This window comes from Equus przewalskii, chromosome 19, assembly GCF_037783145.1.
Source record: "Equus przewalskii isolate Varuska chromosome 19, EquPr2, whole genome shotgun sequence".
NCBI lineage: Eukaryota > Metazoa > Chordata > Mammalia > Perissodactyla > Equidae > Equus > Equus przewalskii.
The window spans coordinates 38,594,633-38,607,988 of record NC_091849.1 but is presented as its reverse complement, the minus strand read 5'-3'; the positions used below and the strand labels follow the sequence as shown (position 1 = coordinate 38,607,988).

The 13,356-nt window shown below is 40.9% G+C and overlaps 1 protein-coding gene across 1 annotated transcript in view; it reads right to left on the bottom strand.

Moving 5' to 3' along the window:
• Positions 1 to 5,713, bottom strand: part of DNAH8 (dynein axonemal heavy chain 8) — a 283,921-nt gene extending 278,208 nt beyond the window's left edge. The window contains exon 1 of the mRNA XM_070586021.1: positions 5,576 to 5,713. The gene's annotated coding sequence lies outside the window, so the exon portion shown is untranslated. The remainder of the gene's footprint in view (positions 1 to 5,575) is intronic.
• Between the last annotated feature and the right edge of the window lie 7,643 nt (positions 5,714 to 13,356).

Sequence of the window (13,356 nt, the reverse complement as noted above, 5' to 3'; positions counted from 1 at the left end):
AAGAAAGAAAAGAAAGACAAATAACTCAATATAAAATGGGCAATTTAAAAATGGGCAAAGAATCAAAGTAGATATTTCCAAAAGAAGATATACAAATGACCAACAAGTGCATGAAAAGATATTCAACATCATTAGCCCTTAGGGAAATGCAAATCAAAACCACAACAAGATAGCACTTTACACCCAATAGGATGGCTATAATTTTTTTTAAAAAGACAATAAAAACTGTTGGCAAGGATGCAGAGAAATTTAAATCTTCATACATTGCCGGCAGGAATGTAAAACAGTGCAGCCTCTGTGGGAAAGGGTCTAGCAGTTTCTCAAAAAGCTAAACACAGAATTATCATAAGATCCAATAATTTCACTCCTAGGTGGAATTCTAGTAGCCATTCCACCCAAGAGAATTGATAACATATGTTCACACAAAAATTTGTACACAAATGTTCATGGTAGCATTATCTACAATAGCCATAAAGTGGAAACAACCTAAATGTCCAAATAGGTGATGAACACATAAACAAAATGTGGTATATCCATAAAATGGAATATTTTTCAATCACAAGAAGGAATGAAGGACTGTCACATGCTACAACGTGGATGAACCTTGAAAACATCACACTAAGTGAAAGAAGTCAAACACAAAAGGTTACGTTTTTTTTTTAGGAAGACTGGCCCTGAGCTAACATCCGTACCCATCTTCCTCTACTTTATATGTGGGATGCCTGCCACAGCATGGCTTGACAAGCAGTGCCATGTCTGCACCTGGGATCCGAACCGGCGGAACCTGGGCCGCCGAAGCGAAATATGTGAATTTAACCGCTGCGCCACAGGGCCGGCCCCCAAAAGGCTACGTATTGTATGAATCTATTTATATAAACGGGTCAGAAAGGCAAATCCATAGAGACAGAAAGTAGATCAGTGGTTGCCAGGGGATGAGGGGAAGAATTGAGCCTAACTGCTCATAGGCACGGGTTTCTTTTCTGGGTGATGGAAATGTTCTGGAATTGGATAGTGGTTATGGTTGCACAACACAGTGAACACAATAAAAACTACTGAAGTGTACGCTTTAATTAACAGGGTGAATTTTATGTTATGTGAAGTAGATCTCAATTTTAAAATGTTACTTAAAAAAAAGAAAAGAAAAACATGATAAACACTGACTGAGGAAATGACCAATTTACTGACAGTCTATCAGGAGGGTTTTGTTTGGAAAACTTCCCCTCAAATCTACCGAGGGAAAAAAAAGCATTTTGAAACTAAAGAAGAGAGAAAGATTAAAAAACAAAAAAGATACAATCAGTTTAGGCATTGAGGAGCTGTTAACCATGTTAAACATCTGTAGGCCTCAGTTTCCCCCTTTGCTCAAATCGCTATTTGTAATCTTGCAAAGAAAGGATATTAAAAGCTAAAAATGCTTAAGTTAGCTCTGAATATCACCAGGTAGGTTAAACAATGTCTATGGTTACTAAGGTCAGGCTGAATCCATAGGCTCAGAGAAGGGAAACTGAAAGCAAGTAAAAAGGAAAGGGAAAAAGAAAAGAAAGAAGGAAAGCTGGAAGGCAGACAGTAGAATGAGAAGAAAAAAATGAAGGCTTCTCCCTCTATCTCTGTGCCACAGCCATGGCCGCCATATTACGTGCCCAGGGCTATGAGATTCACCCTGGGAGACAGAAGGCAAGGCAAGACTCTAGTCCTCGAGAATGCACAATCTTATTAGGGAGATAAGTAATCCTCACAAATCAATCAAGAGTGTAAAACTGTGGAGTTCCACTGGAAAAAGAGTTCAGAGAAGGAAGAAGTTAGTGTGGACAAAATAGACAAGAGGATTTTGTGGAGGGTTTGGACATAAGATGGCCTTGAAGGACAAGTGCAATTCACAAACAAGCAGAGGGAAGAAATCTAGAGATAGAAGTAAAGAGGAAAAGCCACGAAGAGGTCAAAAAGGGGAGAATTTAGTTGGGAAAAATAAGTTTAGAATTATGCCCTATCCTATTTGTTCTTCCAAAAGGTCACGAAAAGCAAGGATTCAGAATCAGTTGAAATCAACAAATGATAAAATGCGGTTTTATACAAGCACAGATTCTTAATGTTAACATGTTAGGGAGTAGATTCAGGTCTACTCGATGCTTTTGGGCCAGCACTCCTAGGTAGTTTCCAAAAATCTCTGAATCAAGAATTTACCAAATTTATAATAAAATGCACTGAAAGAAGTCACTGTGAATTACTCTGCTCATATGGTAATCTAATAAACATAAGCGATAGCCTTAATTCAGGTAAACATATTTAAATATATACAACTTTCTACTCTATGTGTGTCTTGTTACCTCACATTCCTTGAGATTTACATAAAGCTGTTTAAGGAAAAAAACCTGCATTTAACTTCAGAAGTTGATTAGAATACTCCTCACAGAATACACGTTCTATGTAAAGAGTTCCAATTGTGCTCATCAATTGAGCGCTGACTTACATAGATTTCAAGCTAAGGACAGGACAGGCTCTTATTTTGGGAACATAGTCTTTAGGGTTAGCAGTCTGTCAACACCAAATATAGGAAACTGATACCCAGGAATTAATTACTATCCTGGTTGAGAAACAAATCCATTCTAAATAGTTTGTTATGGTTTAAAAATTTTTAAATGAATCATACAGCTACGACTCTCTAAATAAATAGATAACCACTGCCATTTTGGGCACTGGGAGATTTTGCTTGGGGGCAGTTGTAGAATTCTTCCTCTAACAAAATAATTTGAGATACATTTTTTACATAGTTTTCAAATCTCAAATCGTCCTTGGTATGTAATGAAGTCTAAATATTAAAATATCAGCTACCACTTCCAAAGAGTGAAGCAACTGTTTAATTTTAAGTTAGAAAATGTCTCCAACTACTTTATACAGAGAAATTCCTAAAAACTGCAGCAACACTTTGAATAGATGACATAGTTGAAATGGAACGATCTTAGCAAATACAGATGAACTTACTATAGACACACATTCTATAAGTGTGTGTGCATGTGTGTGTACATACACACAAGCTTGGTTGTTCACTGCAACATGCTTGTGACAGCAAACACAAGCAAGAAAACAAACACACTCCCTGGAAACAATCAAAGTATCCCCTAATAAAGGACCCATTAATCGTACTGTAGTACCCTGTCCAATAAAATTTTAATGCAGATATTAGCAATAAAAAGAATGAGGTAGAGCTATATATACAGCTATAAAAATATTTGCAAGACATTGTTACATGGAAAGAAAAAAAGCAAGCTAACAACACTGCATGATGAGACCAAGTGCATAAATTTTTTAAAGTGTGTATATGCATATATATGGTATTTCATCTATTCTAAGATGCACACTTTAAAAAGGTTTAATTGGTAGCATGTTTTCTATCATATTTTTTCTTTAAGCAATTACATATATTACGCAATTTGCATTTATGTAATTATATAAAATTACAATCAGTAATAGATTTGGTAAAATACACTGAAAGCTTTCTAGGGAAGATACACAATAAATTATTAACAATGATCACCTTGAGTGAGAAAGCCTGAGGGAGGGAAGTAGAGGAAGAACTGTATTTTTCTTTTCTTTTTTGTTTTTTTTTTTAAGGAAGATTAGCCCTGAGCTAACACCTGCCAATCTTCCTCTTTTTGCTGAGGAAGACTGGCCCTGAGCTAACATCCATGCCCATCTTCCTCCACTTTATATGTGGGAAGCCTACCACAGCATGGTGTGCCAAGCAGTGCCATGTCCACACCCGGGATCCAAATCAGTGAACCCCGGGTCGCTGAAGCAGAATGTGCGCACTTAACTGCTATGCCATCAGGCCAGCCCCAGAACTGTACTTTTCAATTTTATAACTTTCCGTATGGTCCTTTAAAAAATATAATCATGTGCATATTTTACATGTATTTTATGTGTGTATATCATATACAATAACATACAATATGTGTTTATATATATTCTTTTGCTGAGGAAGATTCGTCCTGAGCTAACACCTGTTGCAAATCTTCCTCTTTTTCGCTTGAGGAAGATTCACCCTGAGCTAACATCTGTGCTAATCTTCCTCTATTTTGTGTGTGGGTTGCCGCCATAGCATGGCTGCCAAACAGTGGTATAGGTCCACCCAGGGGATCCCAACCTGCGCCACCAGAAACTGAGCTTGCCGAACTTAACCACTATGCCACCACCAGCCCTGTATGTTTATATTTTTTTCCCCTATATATCTTAGGACTTAAAATTTAGAACCTAGGGGACCTGGGGTTTGCAGGTTTTGATCCCGGGCATGGACCTACATACCACTCAACAAGCCACGCTGTGGTGGTGTCCCGCCTACAAAATAGAGGAAGACTGGTGTAGACGTTAGCTCAGGGCCAATCTTCCTCAGCAAAAAAAAAAAAAAAAGGACTCTAAAATTCTCTAAGAATTGTAGGATTTCACAAGATTACTTCTGCAATGAAAGAGGCAGGTTCTTACTCCAAGTATTCACAGTTTGCTAGCCATAAGAGCACAAGAGTGAATGCAGGATAAACACTCGTTCATCTTCTCCCTCCCGTCCTCCCATCTCCTCCACAAAGGACTTTCTGCTACATGCAATCATTCTAAATTCTCACCACCCCTTCTCCTAAAGCTCAATTTTGGAGGTTCATTGGACCTCCACAAAGCATTCCTAGTCATTTTCAGGCGTAATAGGATGTTGGACTCCTCCACATGTAGAATACTGAAGTAAGTGAGCAAGTTGCACCCCTGCATTTTAAGTGCAAAGCCACTTCAACCAAACTCCTTTCCCTTGTGCCCATTCCTGTAACCCTATCCCTTCCTGCATTAGTACACCAGTGATTATTGAGGGGCTTCTGCTGGCTTGGCTGCTCTGGCTAAAAATAAAACTAAGGAGCCCCTCCAAAGCAAAACACACAAATTGGGGACACAGACCAGGAAACACACACACAGGGTGGTCAACGTCAAGAAAAGGTGAATTAACAAAGGGCTGAGAGAGACTGGCAGGAAAAGAAACTTCTGGAAAAAAATTGACACAGAAGATGACATTTGAGTTGGGTCTGAAAAGAGCAGTCCCGAGAGGATGGGGGAGGGGAGTATTCTAGGCAGAAGGTGGGGTTAGTGGGGTGCAAAAGCAAGAAGGCTGGGAAAGGCACAACTTGCTGGGGAAACATGGGTAATTCAGTGATGAAACTTTCGGGGTGTAGAGAAGTGAGGAGGGGAGAGGGGCGGAAAATAAGCCTGGAGGGATGGGTATTTGGTCTCTTTTAGTTTTGAATTCTTAGAAGAGGGAGTGCGGTGTGAAGTCACTTCGAGGTCCCCCCAAAGAGCCTGGGATTTACAAAGGGCAGTCACTTAGCTGGGGGTTTGCAGCAGGATGCTAACTGGGCTGGTTGGAAGGTTGGTTGGGGGCTCGGACCTAATTTTAGCAAAGACTCTACTCCCCCAAAAGGGAGGAAGGCAGGCCAGGCCTCCGCGGGCCAGGGACCCCGCCGAGGAGGGCTCCGTGCGGGAGCCCCGCAGTAGCGCTCCGAGCCGGCCCCGCCCGCGCCCCGCCGCCCCGCCGCCCTCCGCTCACCCAGGCCGCCGGGAGCGCCGCGCTGCCCCGGAGCTGTGCCCGGCTCCGCGGCCACCGAGGCTGGACCGTTGGGAGTCCGAGACCCGTTCGGTCCCGGGCGCCCCGCGCGGGCTCCGCAGGGCGCTGCTGCCCGCGGGCTGCGAGATGCTGGCTGGAGGGGCGCGGGCTCCCCGAGCCTCCTGCTCCCGCCCCCTTCCCCTCGCCCCCAGTCCCGCGCACTTAGGCGTGGGGACACTCACGCCAACAGCCGGAGAAGTGAAACATTGTTTAGGGGCCTCCGGGCCGCTGAAGGAGATGGAAATTTTGGGGAGTGGGAGATGGGAGGATTCCAAGATATGCTTTGAGGGGATTGGCATGGAAATGCGTAAATATATAAAGTAACGTTTTCTGTGACCTTTACATTTTCTGAAGTTACTCAATGTTTCGCTGGAGAACATTAAATGTTTTATGCTGAAGTCGTTTGCTTGGAAACCTATGACTTAAAATAGAGAATAGACTTGAAATCAGCAAATCCAAAAGTCCCATGCACCCCTATGTTCATCACAGCATTATTTACAATAGCTGAGACGTGCGTGGAAGCAACCTAAGTGCCCATCAACTGGTGATTGGATAAAGAAGATACCGTGTATATATATATATATATATATATATATATATATATATATATACACACAATAGAATACTACTCAGCCATCAAAAAGAATAAAATTGTCCCAGTCACAAGAACATAGATGGACTTGAGAGTATTATGTTAAGTGAAATAAGCCAGATAGAGAAAGATGAACTCTGTATGACTCCACTCATAGGTGGAAGTTAAACATATAGACAAAGAGAACTAATTGGTGGTTACCAGGGGAAAGGGGGGTTGGGGGGAGGGCACAAAGGGTGAAGTGGTGCACCTACAACATGACTAACAATAATGTACAACTGAAATTTCACAAGGTTGTAAACTATCAATAATCTTAAGAAAAAGTTAAAAAAATATAGAGAGAGAATAGAAAGGTTCTGAAGACAAAGTGACTTCTTTTCAAAGCCCATCCCCTCCTCTTTCCAGTACCTTTCTGCTTTTCCTGTAACTCCCTGACGTGGTGTGAGTTGTCCATTTTAATCGGTGCTAAAGTCAACCTCTAAATGTACAGCAGATCGATCTAAAATGAGGACTGGAAGATCTGCCAACTGAAACATAATCAAGAATGAATATAAAAATTACAAGCAGGGCCCGGCCGGGCGGCCGAGTGGTTAAAAGTTCCCCGTGCTCTGCTTTGGTGGCCTGGGGTTCTCAGGTTCAGATCCGGCGCCAACATACTCCACTCACCAGCCATGCCGTGCAGGCATTCCTCATACAAAGTGGGGGAAGATTGGCACGGTGTTAGCTCAGGGAGAATCTTCCTCAAGCAAAAAGAGGAAGATTGTCAATGGATATTAGGTCAGGGTGAATCTTCCTTACCAAAAAAAAAAAGAAAGAAAAGAAATACCATGCAGCAATTATACAACATGAGGTTACGGGGTAAGGCAGTCCCTGAGGGCCCACTGGCCCTTGCACAACTTGCTGAGTATGCCAAACTGCAAGACCTATCTGTCCTCTGACACTGAGCTTTATCCTCAGCTGGTATGTAGGCAATTACATAGGTCACAGCAACCACAGCGTGACTAAGGAGCAACTGCTAGCTTCCCAGGGAAGGGGGACTCCTTGTTTACTGCTTGCCACAGAAGATGCTGAGATCTTGGCCCTGGGTTCCTCAGCTGCCTCACAACCCACCGTCAGCATCTGGGCCCACACCGTTGCCCAGTGAGGCTTGTGGGCAGAACTGGCCTCCCATGTGATACTCCTGGTGTTTGTTAGGCTGTGAGTAATAAAACGTCTTTCTCTGATCCATTTTTGTCTCACCTTCTGTTTTTGACACGGCAGGTTTAATCCTTGTCATCTTCCCAGTCAGAGGTGCATCTGTATATTCTGATGTAATAAGAAACAGAATATAGAATGTCATATCCTTTAAAGAGCCTTAAATACATCCATATGCCTTAACCTACGAATTCTTATTTTGAAAATATATTCTAAAGAAATAATTCTAAATATGGACAACTTTCATTCTAAAGATTAGGTTTGCAGCACCGTGATTCATGCAATAGTTTCATTAACTCTGGCAGAAAACTAGGTTCATGGAATACTGCCAAATGATAGTGTCAACTGAAATAAAGAGTCTGGGTGAAGGTTAATTAAAAGAGTCTATCTGATAATCAAGATGAGGAATTCAAATCTCGGGAAACAGTCCAACAGAACATTCTGAGGAACTTCTCCAAGGTGTGTGAGTTTAAGTGCAGCTTATGTCTCTTTTACAAAAGAGTGTACATGCAGGGAAAAGGAAAAAAACTTACAACTAGATTCATATATATCAAAAAAGGGATAGGGTACATCTGGTTTTTCTCTAGACTATACATTAAAGGTAACATAAACAAGAATTCCTTGGTTATACATCAAACAAGTTTAGAGATGCTGATGTTATCTGTGTGTGGAGGGAGGCAAGGACCAGGGTCATTAATTATTCCCTTGCCTCCAAGAAATGCAGCAGTGGACGTAGGAGCTGGAGACCCTTTATCTTTTCCTATTGCTGATTTCTCCAGCTGGTGTCTTCAGTCATGAGATATGGGGCTGCAAGGTCGTTTCCACACATGCTGAAGATGGCCTGCACGCTGCTTCACAGGGCGGCATGGATTTCTTTTGTACTCACTTAAAACCTAAGCGGTTTGCTTGCTAGATTCGCCTGTTAGACCAGGGAGAGGGGTCCCAAAAATCTGTCCACAATAGCACTCCCAAGGATGCCTGAGATATGAGGAAAGTACACCTCCCATAGAGTTCTCTTGAGACCTAAGAGAAAGAAAACATCATGTAGTATGTGATATATATAAAACATTAAGTGGTTAGATTGCTCGAGACCCTGAGAAATGAATATGTCTGAAAACACGATGAGAGAATGTGCATAAAAACACTTAGCACAGTCGTACATGGTAATGGCTTAATCAGTGCTAGCTGTTATTAGTAGTAGTGTTAGTACCAGTCTATGAAGTAAAGATAAAAAAAAAAACTGAAGTAGTAGCTGGGAGACCTGAGTCTTAGTCCTGGGACTGCTCATTAACTCAACTAATTAGCTCTGAAACTCAGACTGTGAAACTGCTCTAGTCCTGAGTGTCCTCATTTGTAAAATAAAATGCGGGAGATGAGATGAGATCTAAGTTCCCTTCCTGGTCCAAAAATCTATACCTCCATAATGAGTTTGGTTTCAAGCCTCATCAACTGATAGAAAGATGATACTATCGGCAAAAATTAAAATGCCAAGACCACCAACTGGAAATGTCTCGATGTTGTAGGGAATATGTAATTAAAGTACACAGATTCTCAATATTCCTTATGTTATAATTGTATAGCATAGCCACATGATCATATTATCACACAACAATTTAAGTGGCCAGCCATTCAAGTAAAATATGGATAAATATTGAATAACTATCCACAGTTCATTCTCTTGAGCCTTTCTTCCAGGATTATTGGTTTATGGTTGAAACAGCACATTAATACATTGTTGAACTGTCCACTCTATTTGCTAAAAAAAGAAAAAGACTGCCAATGCAAAAATCTAAAACGCCTGACAACAGGAACCTGAGCAACTAATAAAATGGTTCATTAAGGAAAATTAACTTACCCATAAAAATGTTTTAAACACACCCTGAGTAGATTTCCTAATCTTAATTTTACTAACAAAAAGGAAAAAACATATATATGCCTCTTGTAGTAGGTTGAATAGTGTCCCCCCAAAATATGTCCGAGTCTTAACTTCCGGTACCTGTGAACGTGACCTTATTTGGAAATAGGGTCTTGCAGATGTAGGTCAGGATCGCATCCTGGATCTACAGTGGGCCCTCAGTCCTCTGACTGGTGACCTTAGAAGAGAGAGGGGAGAGAGATTCCAGACACAGGGAAGAAGGCCGTGTGAAGACCAAGCCAGAGATGGGAGTGATGCTGCCACCAACCCAGGAACACTGGAGCCACCCAAAGCTGGAAGAGGCAAGGAAGGATTCTCCCTGTGGACAGATTTTTGGGGACCCCTCACCCTGGTCTAACAGGAGCCTAGCAAGCAAACTGCGTACATAGAAATCCACGCTGTCCTGTGAAGCAGCCGGGCAGGCCATCTTCAGCCTGTGTCACAATGACCTTGCATTGCCACACCTCACGACCAGCTGGAGAAATCAGCAACAGGAAAAGATAAAGGGTCTCCAGCTCCTACGTCCATACTGCATTTCTTGGAGATTAATGAGCAAAGTAGCAGCTCTGGTCCTTCCCTCCCTCCACACATAGATAACATCAACACTCCAAGCCTTGTTTGATGTATAACCGAAAAGCTCTTGTTTATGTTATCTTTGAAATGTATGGATATTAGATATGTAAACACTTCCACTGCACACACACTGCTTTGTTACAAAGTCTAAAAGCTGCACTCAGATCTGCAGACCTCAGAGCAGTTCCTCAGAATACTCTGTTGGACTGTTTCCTGGGATTCAAATTCCTCACCTTGATTATCAAATAGACTCCTTTAATCAACCTTTCCCCAGACTCTTTATTTGAGTTGACATCCCCCAGAGCCTTTGGAGGGAGCATAGCCCTGCAGACACCTTGATTTCACACTGTTAGCCTCCAGAATTGTGAGAGAATACATTTCTGTTGTTTGAAGCCACCAAGTTTCTGGTTATTTGTTACATCAGCTCTAGGAAACGAATGTCCCTTCTACCAAAAAAGAAACACTTGTAAACTCTATTTGGAATTTGCGTCTTTCTCAAATAGTCACCATTCTAAACTACTCCTTCCTCTCCATTGCTGTCTTCCCTTTTGTTTCTATGTGTGGTGTTTATTACTTTAAAGCTTTAAAAAAATACATTATACAACATTTGATATACAGAGAAGTATAAAGAATAATATAACAATTATCCATTTACTCAACACCCAGCTTATGTTATGAAACAATGTCAAAACATTCAAATCCCAGTCTATGCCTCTCTTGTTGCTTCCTCCACCACCCCTTAGTGGAAATCATGTTCCTGAATTTGAAGTTGTTTATTCCCAGGCACTTCCTAATCCCATTGCTAGATGTGTATTTAGCTCTAAGCAACACATTATATTGTTGCACAGTTTAAAATGTGCAAAAATGGTATTGTGCCATATGGATCCTTTGGCAACTTTCAATTCTTCCATTTCTATTTGTGAGATTTATCCATGTTGGAATATGTTCTTCTGATTCGTTCATTTTCGCTTATGTATAGTATTCCGCCTTATGAAAAAAAACACAATTTATTTTCTTGCTGTTGGACATTTAGGCTTTGTTAATTTTTTTTCCTATCCAAACAATGTTTCTTAGAGTATAGGCACAATAATCCCCTAGAATATATATTTGGCAGTGGATCCTGGGATATACTATCTTGAACTTCACTGGATACTGTCAAATTACTTTCCAAAGTGTTTACAACAATTTAGGTTTATACCAGCAAATGTATGTGCATTTCAGCTGTTCCACATCCACACCAACGCTTATACTGACAGACTTTTAATTTTTAAATTAATCTGAAGGGCATGAAAGGAACCTCATTTTTATATTAAATTGCATTTCCTTGTTTACCAGTGAATTGGAGGATTTTTTCATATGGTTATTAGGTATTTGTGTTTCCTCTTTTGCAAACTGCCTGTTTTTCTCTTTTGTCATTTTTTTCTTTTGAGTTATCTTTTTCTCATTGATTTGTAAGAGTTTTTACATATTGTGGATACTGATTCTTTGCTGGCTATATGTGTTGCCCATACCTTCTCCCACTCTGTGGTTTGTCTTTTAATTGTTTATAGTGTGTTTTAGTTAAGATATTTTTTTCTTTTCTATTTTGTACTCTCACATCTCATTAAGAAATTCCTACCACGAATTCATAAAGACCTTCTCTAATATTTTACTAATATTTTATTATTCATGTTTTTAAGTTTTGCCTTTTCACATTTATATCTTTAATGTACTTGGACTTGTTTTTCTTTATGGCACGAAATAGAGAAATCTACTTTTTTTTTTCATATAGATAAACTATGGTATCCTAGCACCATTCATTGAAAAATTCATCATGTCCCCACTGATCTGCAGCACTAGCTCTCATTTATATCAAGATTTCGTGTGTGAGTGTGTGTGTGTGTTTGTTGTGTATTACTGCACAACAAATTACCCCAAAACTTAGCAGCTAAAAACAATAAACATTTATTATTTCATAGTGTCTGTGGGCTAGGAAGTTGGGAATGGTGTAGCTCGGTAGTTCTGGTTCAAGGTTTCTCACAAGGTCAAAATCAACCGGTCAACCAGGGCAGCAGTCATCTCAAAGCTCTACCGGAAGAGGACTCACTTCCAAGCTTACTCACATGGCTGTTGGCAGGCCTCAGGTCCTCACTGGCTGCTGATGAGAGACATCAGTTCCTTGCCATGTGAGGCTCTCCATAGCGTTGCTCACAACATGACAGCTTTCTTACCCTCTGAGTGAGAGACTGGAGAAAAAGAAAGTGAGAGAGCGCTCCCAAGACAAGAATCACAGTCTTTATTTAATCTAATCTCGGAAGTGACATCCCATCACTTCTGCCATATTCTGTTCCTTAGAAGTGAGTCACTAAATCCATACTCAAGGAGAGGAGATAACACAAGAGCCTGAATACCAGGAGGTGGGGATCACTGAGACCATCTTAGAGCTGCCTGCCACACTTTCCAATTATCCGTCTATACCAGTGCCATTACCACCCTGTCTTACTTTATACTAAGGCTTGTTATCTGGAAGGGTAGTTTCCCCTACTTATTTATTCTTCAAATGTGTCTTGCCTATTTGGGGCTCTAAACATAGAATCTAGAATCAGTTTATTCAGTTCAATGAAAAACCTTTTAGGATTTTTATTGGAATTGCATTACATTAATGGGTTAATTTGTAAGTGAATCACTATTTCATGCTATGGAATCTTCTATCCATTTGCATGGCTTATCTCTCACATAGTCTGGGAAGTTCACCAGAGGCGTTAGAGAAAAAACTGTTTGGAATGTCTTTTCAATAAAATATCTCAGACAGATTTCTTTTGTCTGGGCTTCCTAGGCAAATATTGAGTGGTAATGCAGAGTGTATGGAAGGTCTGTATATTGCCTCAACTCCTGGGTCTAGGAGCTTTAAGACCTATCTCCGTGTCGAAGTTCTGTAGTTCTAGTACATTGAGTTTTGATGAAATTTGGTATAATAAGTTAGTACCAGGTATGCACAAAATTTCTGTTGAAATTCTTATCCTGCCCACCTTTTTGCAGTGGATATCAATGGTTCAGTTTACTTAGCAACTCTCTTTTCTTAAAAGAACAGCATCCTTCTTCTTTTGTGGAACTTCTTCACCTCCCACTCCAACCAAGTGGTTCTAATCCAGGCTGCCAATCACAGTGACCTGGCCGCAGGAGTAAGCACAGGTCCTAGCCTAGGCCAATCCTAGCTCCTCCCTGGATTTTACCAAATTGAAATTCAGGGAAGAGGTTCACTCCCTCTCTGGTGAGAGGCTGAGAGGTTGAGAGCTCCAAGTTTCTAGACCAAGTATGTCTGACAAAATGAAGCTGAGATGAAGAAATAAGCTGAGATGAGAGATGGAGACATCTTGGTGGTGGCCAGGTGTGTGGTGCTACATGCCCAGTGCCACATGCATCCCTGGCCTGCTTCAGTTTGATTGGATGAGCCATTAAACTCTCATTTTG